The 13,974-nt window shown below is 53.1% G+C and overlaps 1 protein-coding gene across 1 annotated transcript in view; it reads left to right on the plus strand.

The window, feature by feature from the left end:
• The window catches only part of DDX46 (DEAD-box helicase 46), a 1,041,144-nt gene that overhangs the window by 308,293 nt on the left and 718,877 nt on the right, over positions 1–13,974 (plus strand). The window lies entirely within an intron of this gene.

Genomic DNA, 13,974 nt, shown 5'->3' on the forward strand with positions numbered 1-13,974 from the left:
CACCCGGCTGCCCTACTGCTGCTGAGGGTGCAACAACAGTGCATCACTGACTCTGGGATTCCCCTGAGTCTAACCCCAGAACCTTAACTCCCACAGTCGATTACTTACCTGTGAACCGTTAACCTGTTTTCCTTCCATAGGATAACATTGACACTTTTTCTCCAAAAAGTTTCTAAGTGTGGAGCTTGGAAACCTAAAAATATTCTTCAAAAATCGCACAAATAACCAAAACGTGTTTACTCACCTGTTTGCAGGAAATGTCCCAGTGCTGAATCTAAGTATCCAGCACTGAGTTAGAAAAGTAACGTGAAAAGTAACTTACATGCAATTTACTGTTGAAGCCCATTCATTTCAATGTACTGCTCCAAAATGTTTCGAAGTGTGGAGTTTTGAAAACTGAAAATATTCTTGAAAAATCAGGCGAATAACCAAAACATAATTACTTACCTGTTTCTAGGAAATGTCCCAGTGCTGAATCTAGGTATCCAGCACAGAGTTAGAAAAGTAACATAAAAAGTAACTTACCTGCAATTTACTGAAAAAGCCTATTCATTCCAATGTACTGTATTTGCTAAGTGTTGCATACAACTGCTCCCCTGTAAATCAAACAAAGTACAATTTCTATTGCATTTTTAAACTGTCCTATATCCAGTAACTTATTACTCAAAACTATTGTGAGAAAGTGCCATCTTTCTTGCATGGTATGCCCCCACTTTTTGCTGAATTGCTAAATGTACTTTGACTGAGTGTGCCCTGGATTCCTGCCAATCAGGTGCCCAGGGCCTATGTTCCTTCCCTAAAAACCTCAAACCCAAATTGGCAAACCCTGGCCACATGTCAGCCCCTGGTAAATGGTACCCTAGGTACCCAGGGCCTTGTGACCAGGGAAGGCCTCTAAGGGCTGCAGCACTCATTGTGCCACCCTTAGAGGCCCTGTACCCTTACACACACACACTGCCCTTGCAGGCTGGGTGTCTGGGTACAAGACAAAACAGAGTCGACATGGCACACATCCCTGTGTGTCATGCCTTCCACCTACACTGCCATGGCATACATCAGCCACCCCTCTAGCTGGGTGCCCTATGCCAATGGTGTACAGTACTCAGGTCCATTCCTGGGCACTGTAAGTGCAGTGCTGCCATTTAAGAGTACATGGTGCTGAGAGTTCGTCAAACACGAACACCACAGTACCAATATGTCAACACTGAAGACTAAGAAGTTTGGTATCAAACTTCTCAGCACATTAAACCCACACTGATGCCAGTGTGGGATTTAATGTACCAAGCACCCCAGAGGACATCTTAGAGATGCCCCCTAAAACCTAACGTACAATCTACGTCTGTTCTGAGGCTGTCTAGGCTGCCACACAGCAGACATTTTGCTGGACCCCTGGGTAGGAGAGCCCCTGCTCTTCTGGGCCTGCAACAATGCACATCCTGTGCGAGGTGCTAAATCTCCTCCCCCAGGATGGGCAGGGGAAAGCTTCAAAGGCATGCCGCCGCCTCTGTGAGCTTCCCCAGGCCACTGCAACCCCCTGCTCTGGTGGGAAGCATGGCCGGAAACCCCAAATAAGGACAGGGGATGTGCCAGCCTGCCAACCCCACCCCTCGGGTGGGGGAGGCGAGGTGAAGCACATCTCCGGGCTCTCGCCATCTTGAAGATGGGAAGCCCTACCCAATCAGGACTAGGCTACTGCCCCCCTCCCACAGGAGAGAGGCAGGATATGGGGTGTACCCACCCCAGGACAGGGACCCATTGGTCCCTGCCCTCACCTACCTGTAACGCCCCTAAATCTAGTATTTAGGGGCACCCTGAACCTTCCTCCCCCAGATTCCGAAATCCGAAGAAGAGCTTGAAGAAAGAAGACTTGCCCTGCAGCTGCTAAGAAGAGGAAGACACCAACTGCTTTGGCCCCAGCCCTACCGGCCTGTCGACCCTTGAACCTGCTCCTGCTCCAACCCGGCATCTCTTGTGGCCAGCAACCTCACAAACCCCGGAGGACCTGGCTACCTTTTGACTCTAAACCCCTAGGACTCCCATGAGTAGAGGCTCTACTTAAAATCTACTTCTAATCCCTGGCAGCAGCCTAGAATCGCGAACCCTTTCCACTCTGCACCCGCCAAGCCTGGCCTGTGCCAGAGTGAACAAAGACCACGAGGCCGACCCCACGGCGACTGTGACCCCGAGTCCGGCACCCAAGGACCTCTCTCAACACTCCTGAAGAAGCCAGCAGCCTCAGAACCAGGTGCTCCCTCCCCCCACCGAGATCAACAGAGGGTAAGATTTCCCGACACCAAAAGACACCCCTGCACCCGGTGCCCAATCCCGGGGTACCTACCTATCCTCCAACTACCCAACTTACCTTTCGAAGTGGTGGTGGCACCTGAAGAATCTTCGTCCACGAGCTTGCAGTCTTTTTCTAAACCGGAGATTTTCCATTGAAATCAATTGAGCGCCCGAAGGCTCAAAAGCACCCTGCCCGAGTGGGTCTGGCAGTGCAACCTCTACACCTATCTACTTCCCCACTTGCCCTGAGTAAGTGACCAGGAGCCCAGCTCCCACAGCCGCGTGGCCTGCTAGTCAGCAGCCACCAACCAAGGCCCCCCTACCTCTCATAGGATAACATTGGGCCTAACTCTCTCTGCACCCGGCTGCCCTTGTGCCGCTGAGGGTGAACCAACTGTACCTACCTGACCCTGGGAGACCCCTGAGTTTATGCCCAGAACCTTAACTCTGCCAGTCGAGTACTTACCTTTAAACCGATAACTCCATTTTCTGTATAGGATTACATTGACTGGTTTTTCCTGAAATTTCGTCGAAGTGTGGACTTTTCATAACATAAAATATTCACCAAAAATCAGCCGAGTAACAAAAACGAAAATACTCACCTGGTATTAGGTGAGCTCCCAGTGCTGGATCTTGGTGCCTAGCACTGACTCTGAAAAATACTTACAACTGTACTTACCAGTAACCCAATTTTCTCCCATAGGAAATCATGGACTGTGTTTCTGTGAAATTTCTTCTAAGTGTCAATTTCTGCAAACTTTAAATATTCTTTAAAAATCGTATAATTTCTGAAAACTTAATTACTTACCTGTTTTGGATTAAGGTCCCAGTACAGAGTCTAGGCACCCAGTACTGGATTACAAAAGTAACGAGAACATACTATACCTGCAACTTGTATTTTCTGCCATAGGGAATCATAGAAAATATTTCATAGAAAACAGTCAGTGTCCACTTTTAAAATGGCAAAATATTGTCTAAAAATCATCACAGTAATTAAGTTGACTTTTATCCCTTGATTCCAAGTACTGACCCAGGACTGAATCTAGGATCCAGTCAAGGAAATCCAAAAGTAATCCTAAAAGTAATCTGTTGCAAATAACTTGAAACTTCCATTGAGCTCGATGCATTATTGTGTTTAAAATTGTGTTGCCTATTGCAACCACTTGTAACTTTCTACAAAAGTCAATATCTGTCACTTCAAGCTCGTAAACAGATTGCAGTCGCCCTTGTTGGCTCCAGGTTGGATTATTGCAACTCTCTTTACATGGAAGCCAACAAGGGCCTTATACATCGACTGCAAATCGTGCAGAATGCCGCTGCACGTTTTGTCCTGGATCTCTCCAGGTCCTCCTCTGCTACTGCTGCGAGGAGAGACCTTCACTGGCTGCCTATTCAGCACAGAATTAATTTTAAAATTCTGTGTCTGACATACAGAGCAATGGAGGATGAATCCAAAGGCGCCATCAGCTGTTTGCTTACTCGTTACTGCCCTTCGAGAAGTTTGCGTTCTTCAGGGCTGCTTCAACTTGTTGTCCCTCGTGTTAAGCTCGTTAGATGGGGAGCCAGGGCTTTCTCAGTTGTTGCCCCACAACTTTGGAACAGCCTGCCGATAGAGCTGAAGACTTTGCCCTCCTTAGCTCTGTTTAAAAAGGCCCTTAAAACCTGGTGCTTCTCTAGAGCGTACACAGGTTGAGCTGCTGGAGCTTTTGTAATTAGCTGGATTTGGATTTAGGCGCCTTGACGCCCATTGGGCTATGTTTGCGCATGACAAGATCCCTTTTATTATTATTATTATTAGCATATTGCAAAAGTATTTATATAAAGCATCTCATTCTGAGAAAGTATATTTTAATTACCCCAGTATTGGAACTTTCATAGATTCTCATGCTTTGTATCATTCCCCGTCGTCGGAATGGGAGCCTCGGTAAACAAAAATATATATATATATATATATATATATATATGTATATATATGTGTATATATATATATATATGTATATATATATATATATATATATATGTATATATGTATATATGTATAACCATAGAAACAAAAGAGAAAAATAGGCCTAGGCCTCATCTCATTTTGTAGTATATCACCCTCTTTGTGTAAAAGAGCCCAAACTTTTGCCAGGACCAATCAGCACAGCCTCACCCCTTGGAACCTTCCTGAGAGAGCTCAGAGCCTCAGATTTTTCTACCGCACGTTGTGCTAGGGAGTCTCCACTGAGCTCTGCTCAGTTTCTCAGAATTTTACTATTAGTCCTCTTTATTTGCCATTTTTTGTGACATTATGTCAGAAAAGGAGAAGAAAGCTTTATTCAGATCCTGTGCTTCTTGTGGGAAGAAGAGACTGTTTGTGGAAGATAAGCATGAAAACTGCATATACTGCCTGTACCCGGAACACAAGGCCACAGACTGTAAAATTTGTCGGACCTTCTCTACCAAAACCTTGAGAGACAGAGAGGGTCGGTTGCTGACGTGGCTGCAGAAGCTAAAGACCAGGACGGAGGGTCTTTCTTCGGATGAGGAGGAATCAATCTCTACCTCCTCCAGGAGATCTAAGAAGAGGGGTAGGTCATCTCCCTCCACCTCTGCGGAACCCCCTCTCAAAGCCCCTCACGGGATCTCTGAAAGGTCTGAGGAGGCTGGTCCCATGAAATCTCCTCACGGCAGTGTAAAGGAGAGGCAGGGACGGGCTGCTGCTGTGGACGTAGCCCTTAGGGACAAGAAGGAGGTTGCAACATCTTCCCCTCCGTCCCAGAAGGAGAAATCTGTGAAGAAACATGCTGCAGAAACTCCTCAGTCAGTTCCAGTGAAGAAACAGGGTCCGTCGACGCAGGCTATAGCAGGTACGTCAACGACGATCTCCATAGTTTTTTTTTTTTTTTTTTTTTTTTTTTGAAACCGTTTATTACAATCTCAGATAGTTACAAGTATGGGCCTACAACCGTCTGGCCGGCCGCTAGAGTAGCAATAGCATATGACATACATACAGAAAAACCTCATGGCAGTGCAACAAGGGTAAATCAGGAGATATCAGTAGTGCAGGCCACATAACTCCAAACCAACAATTCGGTTTCCTTTTGTCAAGACACAACAACACAAAAACAACCACACCCGCAAGGCAACCCGCAATCCCAAGTGACAGCACACGCTCCTTAAGTGGGGGACCCCAACCAATCGCCAAACTCTGAAGAGGGGAATGAGAACAGATCAGGGACTGGGGAACCACATGCCCATGGCTGGGGGAGGGGGTCGGCTAGGGGGACGGAGCTGGCGAAGCAGCCGGCAGCAGCGGCGGCTCGCAAATACCCCCGCGATAGGCGTTCCAGGGGCCCCAGATTTTCACCCACGCCCCAGGCTTACCCCTCGCAACATACACCACCTTTTCGCGAAACATACACCAATCCATGTGTTCTTTCCAGGCCGACACCGCCGGATGCCTCTGGGATCCCCACAATTGAGCAATGTCACGCTTAGCGATCATGTATCCCAGAGTCACCCACCGCGTCTGCGGAACCGAGTAGTCAGTTGGCTCCCACACATTCAGCAAGCATCTCCTCGCTTCAGGCAACAGCACGACACGCGTAACCACTCGCAGGACGTCATGCACACCACGCCAGAATCGCTCCACCTTTGGGCATTCCCACAGAATATGCAAGAAAGTTGCCAAAGCACCACAGCCACGCTTACACAGTCCATCCTCAGCTAAGCCCATACGTAGAAGCCTTGGCCCCGTCACGTAAACCCGGTGGAGGATCTTAAGCTGGACGAAGCGAAGGCGAGCCGGGATGGCCACCTCCTTCGGAGAGGCCACCGCGGACATCCAGTCCTCGTCGTCCAACTCCAGCCCATCAGCAACCCAGGCCTCGCGGAGGCCAGTCAGCAGGCCCGATCGGTCGTTAATCAGTTTTTTATATATAAGGGAGATCGTGCTGTCTGGGACATGGCCATCCAGCACTCTGTCCTCCAGGGGGGAAGACTCCGGAATGGACGCGACATCCGGGAAGACGGAGCCCAGCGCGTGGCGGACTTGTAAGTACCGGAAGTACTCACTGCCTTGCAACTGAAACTCCGTCTGCAGCATCTCGAAAGTTTTGAATCCCCCCCTCGTCCAGAGATCTCCCACTGTGCTGATGCCGATCGTGTCCCATTTCTCGAAGCCCTTCGAGGTCCACAAGGAGCCCAACCTCGCCGATGCATATAGCGGTGACGCTCGGGTCAAACGGTCCTTCCACCCCATAGCTGCGTTAGCCGCGTGCCATACACGTACCATGACACGCGTCGGTCCCGTCAGGCGAGGGTCCGGCGCGCCAGAGTAGAGCGCCCGATTGTAGTCGCCACCGGGCAGGAGCATCTTGTCCATTTCAAATGCCGGGTTCAGGGCAGGCCCGTAAAGGCCATGGTTAATCGCAGCTAGCTGGGAGGCCCAGTAATACCGTTTAATATCCGGGAGGGCAACCCCCCCCCATCGTACCACGGGAGCGTCAATTTAGCCAAGGCGATACGTGGTCTCCCGTCCCAGAACAGGCGACGCTGCAAACTCTCCACCTCTCGGAAGTAGCGCGCCGGGACCAAATCCATGGTGTTCTGGAGAGCGTACAGAAAGCGCGGCAACGACATCTTAAACAAGGCCGCTCGGCCAAGCGGTGAAAGCGGCAGACGCCGCCAACGCACCACGTCCTCCTTCAAGCGCTGGAGGGGGGGCAGCAAATTCCGCTCATAGCGGGCCTCCGGGTCCAGAGTAATATATATACCCAGGTACCGAAACCCCTGGGAGGCGATCTGGATCGGACAGTCCCGTGGTAGGACCGGAGCCTCCCCGGCAAGCACATATACACAGGATTTCGCCCAGTTGATGACGAGGCCTGAATTGCGACCGAATGAGCGCAAGACATCAACTAGGACGATCAGTGATTTACGCGGGGAGGCGAGATATAGAAGGATATCATCAGCGTAGAGGGACACACGGTCCTCATGCTCGGGGGTCCAACGGAGACCACGGATGGAAGGGTGCCACCGCAGCCACTCCGCCAGGGGCTCCAGGGCCAGTGCAAACAGGAGAGGCGACAGGGGGCAGCCCTGTCGCGTACCCCGTCCCAGTGCGAATGGGGCCGAAACTCGTCCATTCACCACCACCTGCGCCAATGGGCCGGAATACAACAACTTGACCCAGCTGATGAAGCCCGGCCCGAAGCCAAACTTCGCCAGCATCGCCCAAATGTATGGCCACTCAAGCGTATCAAACGCCATGGTGGCGTCCAAGGACGCCAAGATGGCCGGTTCCCGCACGAACGGGACACGCGCGAGCACCCCGTGCAAGCGTCGCAGATTAAGGGCCGTGTCACGATGGGGTATGAAGCCGGACTGGTCTTGGTGGACCAAGTCGCCCACCACCCCGACCAGCCGGTTGGCCAGCACCTTGGCGAGGATTTTGGGCTCCGCGTTCAAGAGCGAGATAGGCCTATAGGATGTGACCCGCTCACGGGGTCTCCCCTCCTTGTGGATCACCACGATCGTGGCCAGACGCTGGTCCGGCGGAAGGGAACCCCGCGAGCAGGCCGCCAGGAACATCGCGCGCAGGTGGGGCGCCAGCACATCCGGTCGCAGCTTGTACAGCTCGATAGGAATGCCATTGGGGCCCATGGCCTTGCCAGATGCGACCGAGCGGATAGCAAGGGCAATTTCGTCCGAGGTGGGAGGAACGTCCAGCGAATCCCTGTCCTCCACCGAAAGGGAGGGCAGCGCGATGTCCCGAAGCAGGGCATGGGAATCCTCCTCCGAGCAGGGAGAAACCGGGGAATATACCTCGCGGAAATAATCCGCGAAGCAGGAGACAATGGCGTCCGGCTCGGTGACACATACACCATCCATCCTCTCGATCAACGGAACCACACGACTCGCTCTCTCCTTTTTATCCAACCACGCTATCAGTTTACCAGCCTTATCACCCACATCATACAGTCGCCCCTGTTGCTCTCTACTGAGGCCCCTGGCCGCCTCCGTGACGAGGGCCCTATAGGCCGCCTGCTTGAGGTGTAGAACATGCAATGCGGCATCCGTCACCCCGCTCCCCAGGTCACCCTCTAGTTCAGTAATTTCGGCCTCCACCCGGGTTACCTCCTCCCGCTCGCGCCTCCGGGCATGGGAGATAAGGGAGAGGGCCTCCCCCCTAAGAACTACCTTAAAAGCCTCCCAAAGGGAGATGGCAGAAGGGACAGACCCCACATTCTCCCCAAAGTACCGCTGCAAGGATTTGATCAATTCGGCTCGAATAGTGGGGTCGCGCAGGTACCAGGCGTTGATTGGGGCTACCCTGCCCTCCCCCCTCGGGAAGACACCAAGATGCAGCAGTAGTGGGGAGTGATCTGAAATACCCCGCGCCAAATGGCGCACCTCTCCCACCCTCCCAGCACAGGCCGCAGGAACAAGGATATAATCAAGCCGCGAGAGGCTACCATGGGCACCCGAGTGGAAGGTGTATTGCAGCTGCGCGGGATGCTTTAGTCGCCAGCAATCCACCAATCCTAGTGTATCTAAGAGGCCGGACAGCCACGCCTGTGCCCGGGGGAGGTCCCTGGGGGGATGACGATCCATAGACCCTGAAGCCACCGCATTGAAGTCCCCCCCAACTACCAGAAGCCCATCCGGGAGGTCAAGGAGGAGGCGCCCCAGGTCCGCAAACGTGGTAGATTGCAACCCCGGCGGAACGTACACTGATACAAAAACGACCACTCTGCCCTCCATTCTACCCACCAAGACAGTGTAACGTCCCCTCTCATCATGGCGCACCTCATCAATCTCCAATGGGAGCGAGTTCTTAATCATGATGCCCACCCCCCGTGAGCCCGAGGTGAAGCCCGAATGGGCCACCAAGCGATAGCCTCTCCGATTCATGGCATGAAAGGAGTTACCTATAAGGTGTGTCTCCTGCAGGAAGATCACATCTGGTGAAATTCGTTTCAGATACTGCAGGACCACACCGCGCTTAATCCTATCCCCCAGTCCGTTAACGTTCCATGATAACAGTCAGGTTCCTACCCCCCATCATACATGGAAGCCATCAATCGTCCCCCAAAGAGCATCTCAAAAACAACAATACAGTAAAGGGTTCGCCTTGCGGTGCAAACAAACAACACTCCACCCCCACCCACCCATCCCAACAGAACTCCCCCCTCCCTGCACCCCTGCATGAGCCCAGACAGCCCCCCCAAAGTGCAGTGTGCCTGTCGCCCCATAGATGAAAAACTAACTAGTCCCCCAGAGGAGGAGGGAAAGCCCCCAACGGACCCCGTACGACCTCCATGGGAGGGGGAACATACACGATCAGTGAATGGTAACCAAAATGTTGTCCAGAGCAAGGCCTACTATTACCCCCTCAGTTCTGATCCGGCGCGCCCTCCCCGCCAACCGCACCCCCCCCACCCCCCCGGCCCCGATCCCCAGGCAGAGTATCCAACCAGTCCCCAGCCGCCTCGGGACGGTCAAAAAAGTGCGTGCGACCATCCACCTCCACCCTCAGCTTAGCTGGAAAAAGCATTGAGTACTTAAGGTTCATGTCCCGTAGGCGACGTTTAACTCCGAGAAAACTCAGTCTCTGCTTTTGGACCGTCGGAGTAAAGTCAGGGTAGAAATTCACGTCCATATTATCAAGCTTGACCGGTCCCTGTCGCCTGGAAGTCTGCAAGATAGCGTCTCTGTCCCGAAAGTTAAAAATCCGGGCAATGAGAGGCCGCGGCGGGGCTCCGACCTTAGGTCTTCCTCCGGGGACCCTGTGAGCACGTTCCACCGCAAAAAGTTTACTCAGCCCCCGGGGCTGGAGATGGGTGAGGATCAGGTCTTCCACAAACAAATCTGCCGCCTCCTCCTCCCGTCCCTCCGGCACCCCGACAATACGAACGTTGTTCCTCCGGGCCCGACCCTCGGCGTCCTCCAATCGACGGTCCATCATGGCGCTCGCCTGGCCAAGCCGGTGCACCTCTTTTTGAAGGGCCGCCACGTCCGTAGTGAGACTTGAGGTGGTGTGGGCCAGGGAATCGACCCGGTCATTTGTTTTAGACAAGTCAGCTCTCACCAGGCCCACCTCCACCAGGGCCGAGTCTATCTTCTGCGCCAGAGTATCAAAGCGCTGGTCCACCGAGGCCTTCATTTCGGCAATGGCGCCCATGACGTCCCGGAGGGTCAGATCCGCGGGTTGAGCAGACGCCTCAGCCGGGCCCGCGGGGGATGTACGCTGTGCCTCTGGGGATCCCTTCTGGAGGGTGTAGCGGTCCATACTGTTTGACTGAAGTGCCGGGCCGCGGCGGGTCGATTTCACCTTGGCCCGGTCGCCATCTTGCTTTGTGGACATGTCGCACTCCCAAAGTCGTGCCAATCTCCTCGAAAGGGCCGATAAACCAGTTCACGGGTTCCGGGGGGGGGGGGGGGTGACCACTGCACTGCAGGACAATTCACAGCCGGCGGGTCAGCCGGGCACAGGGGCAAGGCAACACCACCGCACCCCGCTCCGCAACCCTACCTCGCTTGAGGGCAAGGAGGGCGCAAAAGCGAAAGTGAAAGCGCGGGGTACGCGAGTCGCCCAGCCCTGCCCGCCGCTGTTCGCTTTGTCCCCGGATCGCCCCACAACTCCAATCCGGGGGGCCGGCGCGGAGAAGGCCGCAATCTTCGATCGGTGCTCCCACCAGTGTCCGGGGTCCGATTCGAAAACGGAAAACGGGCGCCGCCTCAGCTCGGGTACACAGACACAGTCCCCTCGTCAAAGACAGGATATAATCAGGATTAATTCAGGAGGTCGCGGAGGTCCTCGGGAGCTTCGCACCTACGCGGCCATCTTGGTTGCGCGCTAGGCTCCTCCCCCGACGATCTCCATAGTTAAGACTGTTTCCATGGGGTCGTCGACGAGACCGTCGACGATATCTACTTCATCGTCTACGACAGCTACTTTCTCGTCTTCGACGGCGGTGTCGACGACGAAGACCACGATGACGACGACGACTAGTTCGTCGATGTTGCTGACGACGAGTTCGTCGACGAGACCGTCGACGGTTGCTCCGTCGACGATGAAACATGCTCCGTCGACGACGATTCTGGAACGGTCAACGTCATCGTCGACGACGATTCTAGCCCCGTCGACGACAGTTACCCTTCAGTCGACGATGTCGTCGTCGAGTTCGTCGACGCAGGGAATCCTTTTGCCATCGACTCCGTCGACGGGACCGTCGACGACGAAGAATTCGGGATTTGCCATCCAGAGGTTAAAGATTACGCCGGACATGACTTCTCCTAGGCGGGTCACGCCTTTGCCACCATCCATGCTTCTCGAGGACTCGGAGGATGAGGAAGAGGATGGGCAGTATGGGGACGCCTACAGCCCTTCAGACCTGAATGTGAAACAGCAGGACACGGATACTGAGGACTTTTATGGTCCAGAGGTGCAGGAGGGGCGGCAAAGCTTGATACAGGAAGTACACCCCCGCTCTCTGAGGCAGGATATGATAGCCTTGCCAGTGGCTTTAGTGACGGATTTGCAAATGATGCTGCAAGACTATAAAGCTCGTTTTCCGTCATTACCAGATCTCACTCCGGTGCGGCCTTCTACGTCTGTGGTGCCACGTGACATGACAATGGACTTGCCACCTCTGCCAAGGGATATACCTCGTACCACTTCATCGGTGGTACCGTTAGTGGTTCCTCAACCTTCAGGTACGGAACCTGCCGATCAAGACACACAAGATTTGGATACAGATGAGGACGATGAGAGGCAGGTGATCCCTCTTACTGATCCAGGGGATCCGGATGGGGACCCTGATGACACTGGGATGCAGGACCCGGATGCTGTGGGCCGGGAGACAAATATATCGCCTCCAGCAGATATTGGTGGTTTCCATAATTTGATGGAACGGGCATCTAAGAGATTTGGTCTGCCCCTTACAGTGGAGCAGTCCGACTGCTTCCTATATGACTTTAAAGCACAGTATAGGAAGTCGGTCAGATCAATTCCCATCATAGAACATGTCTGGGATGAGGGAATTAAAACGATGCAGAATCCGGCGACGGTCATTCCGGTTCTTCCCCGGCTGGAGAAGAAATACAAGGCCCCTGAGGGCAGTCCTACATGTCTCCTAGGACAACCTAAGCCGGATTCCGTAATATCACAAGCCGCACAGAGCAAGTCAAAGAATCCGTCCACTCCGTTAACCACGCCTCCGGATAAAGAAGGCAGGAGGCTGGACAATGTGGGAAAAAGATTCTCCACCATGGCCAGCTTGTTGGTGCGTGCAGCTAATTCTCTGGCTATTCTAGGCAGGTACGACCGCCAGATGTGGTGCGACGTGGAGCCGTTCATGGACCAGCTACCAGAGTCGAGTCAAGAGGAAGCCAAGCAGGTTCTGATGGAAGGGGAAAGATGCTCTTCGGAAGTCATTGACTGTGCGATGGACATAGCCTCTACTGCTTTCAGGGCTTTGGCAGGGTCAGCGGTATTGCGCCGTCAAGGCTGGTTGAAGGCGACCTGGTTTCGCCAGGAGGTCCAGAATAAGATCTTGGACCTTCCCTTTGACGGGGAGATGCTTTTTGGTAAGCATGTGGATGACGCCCTCCAAAGCATAAAGAAGGACACAGACACAGCTAAGTCCTTGGGGTCTTTGAACTATCGCAAAGTGCCATTCAGAGGGGCACGTGGTCGGGGGTTTTCAAATTACAGAGGAAACCAACGTCAATATTCCAAACAATCAGGACAGTCCTATAAAGGTCAATACTCCAGCCAACGCCAAGGACAGTCGGCGTCTTCCTCTCGGCAGTCCCAGAGAGGACGTCAGAATCGTCAGGGACGAGACAACGCCAAGAGGCAATAGCGGCCTCCTGGCTCTGGCTACTGTTCCTCCCCTACCAAGAACACCGGTCGGGGGCAGGATATCTTTTTGTCTGGACAGCTGGGTTCTTTTAACATCGGACCGGTGGGTCTTAAATATTGTTCAGAGTGGCCATACGTTGGAGTTCCAAGATCTTCCTCCAACAAGAGCTCCGGACGCCCGTCCATCAAAACATCTCCGACTATTACATCTCGAAGCCCACCAACTTTTCATCAAGGGGGCGATAGAGCCCGTACCTCTTTCACAAAGGGGCAACGGGTTTTATTCCAGGTTCTTCCTGGTTCGAAAGACGGAAGATGCATGGCGTCCTATACTAGACCTCAGGGAGCTCAACACCTATCTCATCAAACTCTCTTTCAGGATGGTCACTCTCCAGGATATTCTACGACTACTCAATCCGGGAGATTTTTTGGCGTCCCTGGATTTAGAGGATGCATACTTCCATGTTCCGATCCACTCAGCTCACAGGTAATATCTACGCTTCACAGTAGGCAAGAGCCATTTCCAGTTCAAGGTGCTTCCATTTGGCCTTCGGTCGGCACCTCGGATATTCACAAATATGCTGGCACCAGTCGCTGCTTTTCTAAGGAAGCAGTCCTTGGAAGTGTTCCCGCACTTGGACGACTGGCTCGTCAAGGCTCCGTCGTTCAAGGCAACGTCTCAGGCCGTGTCAACTTGCATGCGGTTGTTCGCCCATTTGGGTCTTCAGCTCAACATGTCCAAGTCGGTGCTGATACCCTCCAGGTCACGGAAGTTCCTTGGGGCTATTCTGGACACGAAACGATGCACGGCTTGTCCGTCGGAGGAGCGTCAG

The sequence above is a fragment of the Triturus cristatus genome, chromosome 7 (genome assembly GCF_964204655.1).
Source record: "Triturus cristatus chromosome 7, aTriCri1.1, whole genome shotgun sequence".
Lineage (NCBI taxonomy): Eukaryota > Metazoa > Chordata > Amphibia > Caudata > Salamandridae > Triturus > Triturus cristatus.